The sequence below is a fragment of the Schistocerca serialis genome, chromosome 2 (genome assembly GCF_023864345.2).
Source record: "Schistocerca serialis cubense isolate TAMUIC-IGC-003099 chromosome 2, iqSchSeri2.2, whole genome shotgun sequence".
Taxonomy (NCBI): domain Eukaryota; kingdom Metazoa; phylum Arthropoda; class Insecta; order Orthoptera; family Acrididae; genus Schistocerca; species Schistocerca serialis.
This window is the reverse complement of record NC_064639.1, coordinates 241221370-241234390: the sequence shown is the minus strand read 5'-3', so window position 1 is coordinate 241234390 and position 13021 is coordinate 241221370.

Below are 13021 nucleotides of genomic sequence, written 5' to 3'. Positions count from 1 at the left end.
CGCAGGAAGTCTTGAGCAACTCGATCTGCATGTTAACGAGCATTATCTTGCTGCAAAAGTTCGTCTGCTGGACCATGATGGAAAGGTCCCACAGGACGTCGAAGAATGTCATCAGCATAATGTCCGCCCCTGGTAGCTGAGTGGTCAGCGCGACGGAGTGTCATACCTAACGGTCCGGGTACGATTCCCGGCTGGGTCGGAAATTTTCTCTGCTCAGGGACTGTGTGTTGTGTTGTCCTCATCATCATCATTCAATCCCCATCGGCATGCAAGTCGCCGAATTGGCGTCAAATTGAAAGGCTTGAACCAGGCGAACGGTCTACCCGACGAGATGCCCTAGCCACACGGCATTTATCAGCATAATGCTGGCCCGTTATGGTTCCACGTACCACAGTAAGAGAGGGCTGTAGACAGCGTCACCGATGTCTCAGTGTTAACGGCAGTAGACGTCAAGGGCCCCTGGATTGCAGTTTCGCATCCGCACGATGTTTGGGAGTGGTTTGTGGAACAACTGGCATTTGCTTGTATTGTGCAGCGAGTCCCTGTAGGATCCCTGACCACTTGCCGCATGATCCTTAGATCCTCTCGCCTATTCGTCTGCCTGGCTGCTCCAGACACAGTACGCCCACTGCTCCCAACATCGTCTGACGGAACAATCTGAACGATCGGCCTGGCGAGCCACATCGCGTGTCGACCAACCTGCGGTTTTCATGATGATGATTAAGCCCATCTCAAACTGGCTTAGCTTCGACAAATATCGCCTAAAACATCTACCTGCCTTTCTGCACCTATGAACGTCTTCCTTGCATCTGGATGTGTTCGTCCTATTTATGGTTTTTCTACTACTCACCATTTAAATTGGGTCTCCTGTCCGATTGCGGCACCACTGCATGTATGTACAAGATGGTAATAATTAAACCTTCTCTACTTGAACCAGTGTGGACGGAAAACTGTTTGCCATGTGGGATCCATCGTCAAAGGAATGATGTTCAGACGGTGAGCTGCAGCATTTTGCGTTGTTAGTAATGTTAGTGTTACGACTAGCTATTATGCGATGGTACTGGTGCACAGATGCAGGGTTGAAACGCAAGTATCAGTGTGCATTACAGTTGCAGACAGTTTCTCTTGCTGACAGTACGGATAATGTAACGGATGATGATGGATAGAAGGCCGAAATTCTAAACCTATCTTTCAAAAACTCGTTTACGGTAGAGAACTACAACATCATTCCCCCTTTCATTTATCGAACAAACGCAAAGATGGCTGGCATAGTGTTTGTATATCTGGGATTGTAAAACAGTTAAGATCCTTAGACGCCAGGAAGGCATCTGGCCCAGGACGGTATCCCCGTAAAATTAGCACCATTCTTATCAAACATCTATCAGAGATCATTGGAACAGCGGAAAGTTCGACGGAACTAGAAGAAGGCCCGGGTCATAGCAATCTATAAAAAGGGGAGAAAATCGGATGCACGTAATTACAGGCCAATTTCACTGACATCGATTTGTTGTAGAATCATGGAACATATTTTGTGTTCAGACGTAATGGCCTTTCTAGACTCTCAGACGCTCATCTGCAGAAACCAGCACGGTTTTAGGAAACAACAGTCATGCGAGACACAGCTGGCCCTCTTTGTGCATGATATACAGCCGGCTCTAGACACCGGCTAGCACGTTGATGCCGCATTTCTCGACTTTCAAAAGGCGTTCGACTCAGTTCCGCACTGTCGCTTGCTCAAAAAAGTGCGCGCTTATGGTCTATCCGATGACATATCAGGTGGCAATTGACAGCGGCATTAGGCTGTTTGCCCATGATGGTGTAGTCTACAGGAAAGTAGTATCACACGAAAGTTGTGAACAAATCAATGAGAATTTGCAGACAATAAGTGCGTGGTATAATGACTGCCAGTTATCTCTCAATATTAGTAAGTGTAACCCACTGCGTATAACAAGGCGAAAATCCCCATTAATGCACGAGTCCAAAATAAATGCCCAGTCTTTGGATGCGGTAACGTCCGTTAAGTATCTGGGAGTGACTATTCGAAATGATTTTAGATGGAATGATCAGATTGCACAAGTAACGGGCAAGGCGAACTCTAGATTTCGGTTTATTGGTAGAATACTGAAGCGATGCAGTCCTTCAACAAATGAAATTGCTTACAACACATTAGTTCGTCCAGTCTTAGAGTATTGTTCGTCTGTATGGAACCTTTACCAGTTAGGTCTGATTCAAGAGACTGAGAAGGTCCAAAGAAGAGCGGCAAGATTCGTGACTGTTACATTTAGCCATCGCGAGAGCGTTACAAATCCCATAGAAAGTTTGAAGTGGAACCCACTTGCATATAGACGGCGAACTAAACGGAAGTGGCTGCTCACTAAATTCCGAAATTCGATCTTCGCCTAGGATGTAGAGCATATATTATTACCACCAACTTTCATATCGCGCAATGATCATCATTCAAAGATAAGGGAAGTAAGAACTCGTACGGAGGCGTTCTGACAGTCGTTTTTCCCCCGCACGATCCGCGAGTGGAACAGAGCGGGGTGGGGGGGGGGGGGGGGGGGGGGGCGACACTTGGGCGCGAATTGTGCCCTCCGCCACACACCGCTTGATGGCTAGCGGAGTATATATGTAGATGTAGAACATGGTAAGCAGGCCATTACTAGTAACGCTGTTGTATCAAAACAATAGCAGCAGTGCTACTGCTCTTCGCGAATACCTACGCATTAAAGGAATACGGAGGGGCCCTCTTTCCACAGTGAGGCTGATGAACATGATAAGGAAGTTCGAATTAATTGGCGATTTGCGAATTGCTCCAGGGAAATGCCGACGGCCGACTGCACCACAAAGTGTGGAATAAGTTACTGTTGCCTTGGCTGAGAATTCTCGACGCAGCGTGCGATCTTCAAACAAAACAAACGTCTACAGACCTTAAAGTAACTTCTGGCGTGCCACAGGGGAGTGTTATGGGACCATTGCTTTTCACAATATATATAAATGACCTAGTAGATAGTGTCAGAAGCCCCATGCGGCTTTTCGCGGATGATGCTGTAGTACACAGAGAAGTTGCAGCATTAGAAAATTGCAGCGAAATGCAGGAAGATCTGCAGCGGATAGGCACTTGGTGCAGGGAGTGGCAATTGACCCTTAACATAGACAAATGTAATGTGTTGCAAATACATAGAAAGAAGGATTCTTTATTGTATGATTATATGATAGCGGAACAAACACTGGTAGCAGTTACTTCTGTAAAATATCTGGGAGTACGCGTGCGGAACGATTTGAAGTGGAATGATCATATAAAATTAATTGTTGGTAAGGCGGGTGCCAGGATAAGATTCTTTGGGAGAGTGCTTAGAAAATGTAGTCCATCAACAAAGGAGGTGGCTTACAAAACACTCGTTCGACCTATACTTGAGTACTGCTCATCAGTGTGGGATCCGTACCAGGTCGGGTTGACAGAGGAGATAGAGAAGATCCAAAGAAGAGCAGCGCGTTTCGTCACAGGGTTATTTGGTAAGCGTGATAGCGTTACGGACATGTTTAGCAAACTCAAGTGGCAGACTTCCCGCGTTCTTCCCGCGACTGGAACAGCAAAGGGAGGTAATGACAGTGGCACGTAAAGTGCCCTCCGCCACACACCGTTGGGTGTCTTCCGAAGTATAAATGTAAATGTAGATGTAGATGTAGTGCACGAGCTGTGTCATGACAGCTGCACATTCCATGGCCGATCGTTATTTCTGTTAGCAGTATGGCGGTCACTAGAGCGGTATCGTAGATGCAGATTGTCGTCGCACTGTGCGACGTTTATATCTGAAACGCATGGTACGCAATTAACAAATATTACCCTCTCACGTGGAAATTAAAATGGGTGTCTTTCAATGGTTTATTCGTTATTTCCCTTTCGCATTGACCTGCAATGACTATTTTTTTTATCAGGGTTATTACTAAGCTTCACCTACAATGACTCGTTTTTCATGCCACTACAAATTGCGAGAGTTTAATTATACCCACCCTGTATATATGCAAACTTTATTGACCATAGTTTTTAAAATATTTTTAGGGATGAAATTCATTCGTGTTTTACTATCTAGGACCATACTTCTTATCATCGTTCATCCCTAACTCATCGACCTGATCTACAACATAGGTTGGGGTAGCACAACTTCGTATTGCGACTATTTCAATTCAAGCATAATGGCTTAAAAATCTGTATAATATAGAAGAAATTACTTGTAGAGCTTACTTGAGGATGAAAATGATATGAAATGACATTCAACGTATTCGCTGCAGAACGCCGCCACACTACCGATTTTATCTAGTGTTTATCTCGTAAATACACGCCTATACAGTCACATAAGTATAAATAAAAGCCAAGCTTTACTGCAAAGTTTCTCTATGTTTTTCAAGAGATAAATGGCCTTACGCTCGATGATAACGATCATTATACATTTGCTTATGGAAGGAAACATTTCCTCCTTTGACGTATTTCGATTTCTAGCAGTAATGGCAACAATTATTCACTATTTCTGGGCTAACAAACAAACTTTTTAAAGCAGTAAAAATACGCGTTTCGTCCCTAGAGCAAAATGAAAACAAACACCGTTGTACCGAAGTCACGGTTTGATGTGTGATGTTGGCGCCAAGCGCAGTACGTCTTGCTCACTCCGTAGCTACTCCATCTCTATACTGGAGTCGAGAGCGACATGCGCAACTTGGGAAGAACCTATTACAGCAGGCCGAATAGTTTTATTCTTTTCTGCTCTCAGTTATTACTTTTCCAGGCATACGTTTGGTATCAGAGACTTCATCATGGTAAAGCCAGTGCTAGGCAGATCGAAATTTACCATTCCATGTTCCGTAGCTGGCTAAAAAAAGGTACTTATTGATGAGTGAGCATTCATATTAAAGTATCTTCTCCACTAAGCCAACTGAATTCAGCTGAATACCAAACGAATAAAAATTCAGGTAGCAGAAATAGAAGTCAGTGGGCTCACATTCCGTGTCTGATATTAATGGCATTCATATGGTTAACGAACTGAGGTGTTACGAGTAAACGAGTAACTTAACCAAAGTGCTCAGTTCTGCCCTTAGAAATCTTTGACATTGTACTGACGTACGAAAGGGATTGCTTGCTTACTTTGCACACCTTCACTCGGTACTGTCCTATGACATAACCTTCTGGCGCACTAAGTTCAAAGCAGTATTTATTCTCCAGAAGTGTGTTGTAAGAATATTCCTACATACTCGTAAAAACACATTTCCTCCCGAATGATGCTTGTGGTTAATACAGTATGACTGAATTTAGAATGAACTGTGAAAGCACAATAGCAGAAATAAAAATAATTACCATTTTTTCTGTGATTCAGAAAGGAGATTAATATTATGGTGCAAAAGTTTTTAACAGGTTGCCAGCAGATATCAGACAGAAAATTTGAAATCTCTTCTTCCCTACAGTTAGAATTAAAGAATAGTTTCTAGGCTTTACACCGTTACATAAAGCCATTTCTAAAATTTATCGAAGCTGTTGAAAACAATCAACAAAAATATTTTAAAGTAAATAGTGTCTCATTGACCAATCTATTCTACAGTTTGTCAGAATGTTTAGATTCATTCACGTAAATCTCTGTTAACACTAATGTCCGTATTAAACGGGCTTTAATACATAGTCAGTTTCCACACTCTGTGATGTTGAGACAGACGTGGACACAGTGGGAAGATCAACACTAGGCGCAATTTTATTGTTAGTTTCCTTTACAGACGCAACCTGCACTGGTTGCGTGTATCAACTGATACATAATTTGCCTCGTTCCACATCCCTGAATGGTATGCTCCTTGATGATTTTGTGAAGCACAATGTGTGTATGAGTGAATCGATAAATCAACGAATAAGTCAACGATATCATCTATTACTCAAGGGCGTACAAACCTGAACTATTTCCAATCCCAAAACGTTATTTACATACGCCTGATCTAACTGCCCGTCCCCCTCTCAGTTCAGCACTACCAAAAATTTTACTGGATGGTTTTTGACTAGGTGTCATTCCATAAACAGCCGTTTACTGGAAGAATCAAATGCTTGATCAGATGTGTAGAAAGAGCGTTGCCCTTGTAGGCTGGTTCGACACGACAACTAAATACCTTCCATGACCAATACAACAAAATAAAATTCATAATGAAAGTGTAAGGTGCTTCTATAACACTCAATATAGAAAGAAATAAACACTCGTTTATTATTTTTAGAAAAACAACAGCTCCTGATGTCATAATCCCTGCAAGCTATCGTCAACCAAGTTATTTGCAAGCGTACAGATTTCCACCCAATGGTGCATCGCCTAATATATATTACACATCCTAATGAGCTACTGAAACAGAATTATCGATGGTCCACTAGATCGGATCCATCAATGGTGGAAAATTCTCTAAACTCGTCGCCATATAAAGTACAGCAGAATCAATACGGACCATAGCTACGGGTATTGGCCCAGTACTTCTGAAACGTTTGTTAGTGCAAAGTCCACTCGGCCACGAAGAAATATAGCAGCCCCATAGAGAGCGTTGATAACGTTCGCCGTGTCCACATTCATATAATAATTAGTCTCGACATCGAGAATACTTTTATAGACGATAGGACGGCAGCGACGTACAAAATGCACACGATGGCGAAGCACATTACCGACTGACTCTCGTCTTTCCAGCTTCACAGTTTATACAGGAATGCGCAAATTTGATTACGTCAGCGACTGATAACTGAATTAAATTCAAAGATGGCAGCTGACTGATAACATTCTACACAAACAGTAAAAGCGAGGAGTTAGTTCTCCTGTTGCCTGTTAATACGGCCTAGTTAATAACGACATAAAACTGCCCCAAATGTTGACAAAAATGCAAAGCTCCTTACAAGGATGTTAAAAACAAGCAAAATAATTAGTATTTTTATAATAACAGTGGAAAAGCTGGATTTTGTAATCAACAGTCATGATACTACCAAACGTTTAGTACCAAATGGCTTTGTGTGATTATTAGATTCGCTGGAGACCTTAAAAGTGAAATTGACAAACGCCAGACACGTACTAATGGGAAACTTTCAGTGTGATGAACTCATATTTTAACGTTCTTCCCACTTACTAGGAAAATGTAACGATTATGCTACTGGAAATACTAGAAGTAAATAAGAATCTGACACAGAAAGTTAATTAGAGCGAGATCCGATTTAAAATGTAACAATTCCTTTGCGCAGTGATTGCATTAATACCATTTGCAAAACTGTTTATGTCGTAGTTAATATCTGTGTTATCAATTACTTTATTTCTAGTTGCAACGTAACAATTTCTTTTCGTGTCGATGCAACACACACTATCTACAAAACTTTTCGTGTTCTCTGTAACATCCCTATCCTCATTTACTTTGTCTCTAGTTGCAACACTGACTAGTCACTTGATAATGGTCCAAAAAGCCGAAAGTCGGATAATCAGCAGATAAAAACTGATGAATTTTTATTCTATTAAGAGCAGTGTGGGACTGTAGTGTTGAAGCAGCATTTCAATGAGATTACTCCTCGTGATCTTCAGATGAAGTTGACTCAAGAATAATAATAATTAATATTGTTATTCATTCTCTGGTCGTTTTACACAATGATACAGGCAGGTCATTTCAAAAGAGCTATGCATTATAAAAAATGTAGATAATATCTTATGGAATCAAATTTGTATATAACTGTTCTACACAAAAATGATGAAAACCATTACATTCTAATTCTTCCACATATTTCATCAATTCCAGACAAGTGCGCACTGGCACCAATTGACACACTCAGTCTCAATCACTCAATAATTATTGATTTTCGCCAGGTATACTTCGAAAGACTACTTAGGACTAGACGTAACCAGCAATTCAGTGCAAATTCAAACAATACCACTCTTGTTTTTTGGACAACAGAGACCTCCCTTGCTCTTTTACAATGTGACACTCTCTTCACACAGAGCGCCGCTTTCATTTGCATCAGCCAAATTGACATTACCATCTGCTTAAAAATATCGAGGCGACAAATGTGCCGTGTCCTCACTGCAAATATTAAAAACAAGAAACATATGAAATTTTCTTAAAAAAAACAGCGTGGAGGAGGTGATTCACGTTTCCCGTACATGTCGGCACACGTGCCTCGTTGCATACGGATTGCCACTAACTGGATTCACTCCCTTATTGGATTTGCCGCGCCGCTGTTGCCAACGATTTTCGCTTCTCCTGTAGAGACAGGGCAGCCAACTTCCGACTGCTGGCTGGAAGGATTCAGCTGTCGAATGCAATGACCGTCAGCTATAACGCCCATTTGCTTCTCAGCACAAACTATTGCAACGCTGTGACCTGTATCGAAGGACCAAAATAATTGTTAAATAGTACCACTAACAATAAAGGTGTAATCTATCTTGTAGGTGTAAGTGAAACGTTTCTAGGATCTCGGATTAGAGTAACGGATACATATTCAGCGAATTATGCATTAGAAAGCCCATATCACAGAATTTTGAAGTAAAGTAGGAACAACGGTACTTGTTAAATAAAAAATAGTGCCAATGTCTTCACGGTGACTGTTCTTCCAAGTAGGTACGATAACTAAAAATAAAATAAGAATCTGAGGTGGGAGTCAGCTAAACTGTTAACCTCAAATTATTCTGGGACCTTTTAATACATCATAATTCCGTTTTCACCTAAATTAAATATCAGAAGTCCTTACTAAAACAACGTTTAGTTTCTTGTCATTGCTATATAGATTACAGACACGTTGGGTACAACTTACATAATCTTTTTTGTACATAATTATAATGATATTGGCTGCTAGTATGGTAGACATAAGTAAGCAAATTAGATGGTGTTTTACTCTCCTAAACCAGGTAAGTTGTTTCGAATAAGGTATAAGACATAGAACTTGAGATATTTCTCTCTTAAACATCAAACTGCTTGACACTGTATGCAGCTATGTATGACTAATTACAGTTCCAAAATAGTGGGCCGACAATATGAAGCACTATTTCCTCTTTTTCCTTCTACAAGTGTATCACATCACTGTTACATTTCAGATCCTCATGTTTCCTCATGTGTGACGGTTTTTAGTTGGGATGAATACGGTCAGCAAAAATCTTTCATGCTGTTACTCTTAATCTACAGGTCCTGAATCGCAGCTTAGGTTCCAGCAATTTGAATTAAAATAATCAGGTATAGCAACCGAAGACTTCTGGCATGAAAAGTCACCCTCATTCTATCAATGTCCTCGTCAAGGAAGATGGAGGATCGAATAGGGGTTGAGGGCACCCTCCTGCCCTTGAGGAGAGAAACAGCCCCTAAAAGGGAAAGAATCAGTCATGATCAACCCCATGAGAATGTAGAAGGTAAATGCAGACTAATCATTATAGATACATAATATATCTTCAAAGGAAGTGCGGGCACTTATTGATGAAGTGTCATAATGACGTCTACATTTGCTAATTGTTTCAGATTAGTCTCGTATTCACATCTCTGGAAAAGGATTTTCAATAGAGGTGTGGGGGAAAATGATTGTAAGAAAATACATTTCAGCAGCTGGAGCGTAGAAGGAAAGCAGATGATAGAGATCAAAAACTAAAGCATTGGTTTTTTATTGAGATGATAATTAAAATTTTACGATACACCTCGTGCATACCCACAGAAACACTGGAAAGGGAAATAAAAAGGTAGACACTAGGTGTGGTAGGGGTTAATTAAGTGAAGTGAAAATAGGGTAAATATATATAATCAGGCAAGTGTAAGGTAATATCAGCAGTATCAAAAAATTGTTTCATGGATGTAGCAGACGTTATGAATACGAAGGGATGCAAAGAGTAAGTTAATGTAGTTTACATTAGAATCGAAACAGAATCGATGAAAACTGCTATAGTTGATATATGCTTTCCAACATCTAAAGTAGAAGGTGACAAGACAGAGAGATTATATGAGGGAAACGAAAACCTAGTTCAATACTGTAATTTTCACTCCATTTCTAGACTAGCACATCTGCGTAACTCATAACTGATTTAATGTCATTACTATCTAAATTCTACTTCCATTAATTAAAAAACTATTTAATGCGTGTAATAAGTAATGTCAGTAATATACAGGATTAATCCATCTACTTCCATAGTAATTATTTCTCCTTAAAAGTGGCTATTTTGCATGTGTTACTTCTGTAGTTTAGCTGGCTCCTTGAAAAGCCACGGTCGGGAGAGAAGCCCAGTGCAGCAACTTGTGTCCGGTCTGGAATCTCTGTGAATTTCAGTTTGGCTTTTAGAGAAGGAAGAGCGTGTGATGGTACAGAGCAACTGCTAGGGACTAGTCCACATTACAACCCAAGAATTGTTTGGGTCGATATCTGGACACCACATTCTGGGAGGTTTTCACATAATGCACAATATGCAATATGAGGTCCAAGCCTATATTCACAGAAGTCGTATAATGTAGTGTGATGAACATATGCGCTCGTAAAGAATCTCAGTTTTTACAAGAAGTGCCATCTGGCCAAAACACATTTGAAAGGAACTTTTTTTGTGCCAGTGGGACGCCTTAGAGATTGCTGTGCGGAGGGAAGTCAGTAATAAATAGAAATCTCTGCGTTCCTCAGAAGTGATAGAGCAGCGTTATGAACATGAGGAAGATTACTGTTCGATGTCCCGTCGACAACGAAGTCGTTAGAGACGGAGCACAATCTCGTGTACAGGAAGACTGGGGAACGAAAGTGGCTGTGCCCTTTACACTGAAGCGCTAAAGAAACTAGTATAGACATGCGTATGGGGAATTTCCCGTGCGACCATTTCACGAGTAATCAGATACAACATCAAATCTCCGACATCCCTATGACCTTAAAAAGACCCTGCAAGGATGGGACCAACGATGACTGAAGAGAATCGTTCAACGCGACAGAAGTGCAACCCTTTCGCAAATTGCTGCAGATTTCAATGCTGGGCCACATAAAAGTGTCAGCGTGCGAACCATTCAACGAAACATCATCGATATGGGTTTTCGGAGCCAAAGGCCCAATCATGTACCCTTGGTGACTGCACGACACGAAGCTTAACACCTCGCCTGGGCCCGTCAACACCGACACTGGACAGTTGATGACTGAAAACATGTTCCACGGTCGGACGAGTCTCGTTTCAAATTGTACCGAGCGGATGGACGTGTACGGGTATGGGCACAACCTCATGAATCCATGGACCCTGCATGTCAGCAGGCTCTGTAATGGTGTGGGGTGTGTGCAGTTGGAATAATTTGGGACCTCTGATACGTCTAGATACGACCCTGACAGGTGACGAGTACGTAAGCGTTCTGTCTGGTCACCTACATCCATTCGTGTCCATCGTGCTTTCTGACGTACTTGAGCAATTCCAGCAGGACAATGCGACACCCCACACGTCCAGAATTGCTCCAGGAACACTCTTCTGAGTTTAAACACTTCCGCTGGCCACCAGACTCCCCAGACATGAACAGTACTGAGCATGTCTGGGATGTCTTGCAACGTGCTGTTCAGAAGAGATCTCCGCCCCTTCGTACCCTTAGGGGTTTATGGACAGCCCTGCGGCATTCATGGTGTCAGTTCCCTCCAGCATTACTTCACACGTTAGTCGAGTCCATGCCAAGTCGTGTTGCGGCACTTCTGCGCGCTCTACAAGATATTAGGCAGGTGTACCAGTTTCCTTGGCTCTTCAGTGTAGAACGAACCATCCCGGGATTTGCCTTAATCGATATAGAGAAATCACGGGAAACTTACATCAGGATGGCCGGACGCGGATATGAGCCGTCTTCCTCCTTAATGAGAGTCCAGTGCACTAACCATTGCGCTACCTCGCTTGGGCGTTGTGGACAGAAATTCTTTTTTCTTTATAAAGTGATGGGCCGACCTTCTGGCACCATCTTATATGTGGTTAACACCCTTTTGCCTAAAAAGTTGTAAGAGAGAACCTCATTGGTCAATCTTAGAAAATCGCAGGTGAGGGGAAGACGGACATCAGTCTCTGGGGAAAGTGGATGTGGAGACTAGAGTGTCACCTGAAATAGAAAACTTAACTGAAGAGTTGAAGTGCAGCTGAGAATTGTTCAAGAACTGCATGTGTGGGAGTAAAACAACTGGTTAACGTTCTAAAACTTTCGTTAGAAAGTGCGATTGCTGTCTTGTTAACAAGAATGTTATTGGGCATCACTTTGCAGAGCCTTTTTCATTGGCACACGGGAGCTGTGCGAGCATGCAGAGAGGAGAAAGAATTTTGTGCTGGTAGAGAACTCTTCGGTAACTTGGACCATTACACTTCGGCTGGAGACATGGAACGATGCACTTGATGTGGGGACACGGAAGAGAGGACTGTGTATACACATGCAGAGAAGGGCTATTCTAGCAATAAGCAGCTGACTTGTTGCACTGAGCAGCAGATCACGGTACCCGTAACTTTCCGATATACTGACTGCGGAAGACGATGAGAAATTGCATCTTGGGCGGGCAAAGGATGAAAATTACCTACCATTCCTAGTTGTATTGTTAAGCTCGGTTATGTTCTGCAGATTTTATGCTTTTCTCGAGTGAGTGAAGGCTCGTTCATGACTAGATCAGTGATGTTATTTGCATGTGGTAGTTGTTCATCCTTCTGGCGGATTCAGACAATCGCTGTGTGTCCACCATGGATTTGTTTTCCCATACCTCATTCGTAGATTAAGGTTTTATCCCATCACCTGAACTATCCAGTCTCTGTTGGGACCTTCAAATTTTAAATTAGTACTGTCACATGACAATAATTGTCTAATTTTGTATTCTCTACATTTCTTGAGAGCGAGTAGATCCTGTAATTATTTCTTATTTATACGTGTGTTAGCAGAGCACTTTATAACAAAGAGCAATTAATACGGACCATTGTTTGAGTTCGTAGTTATCTTTTGTGAGGTGTAACACCAATGTCTAATTTTCGCTAGGCCAAGATGCGGTTATACAGTGTTTTAGCTTGAGCCGGAATAAATTATTTGCTATTGA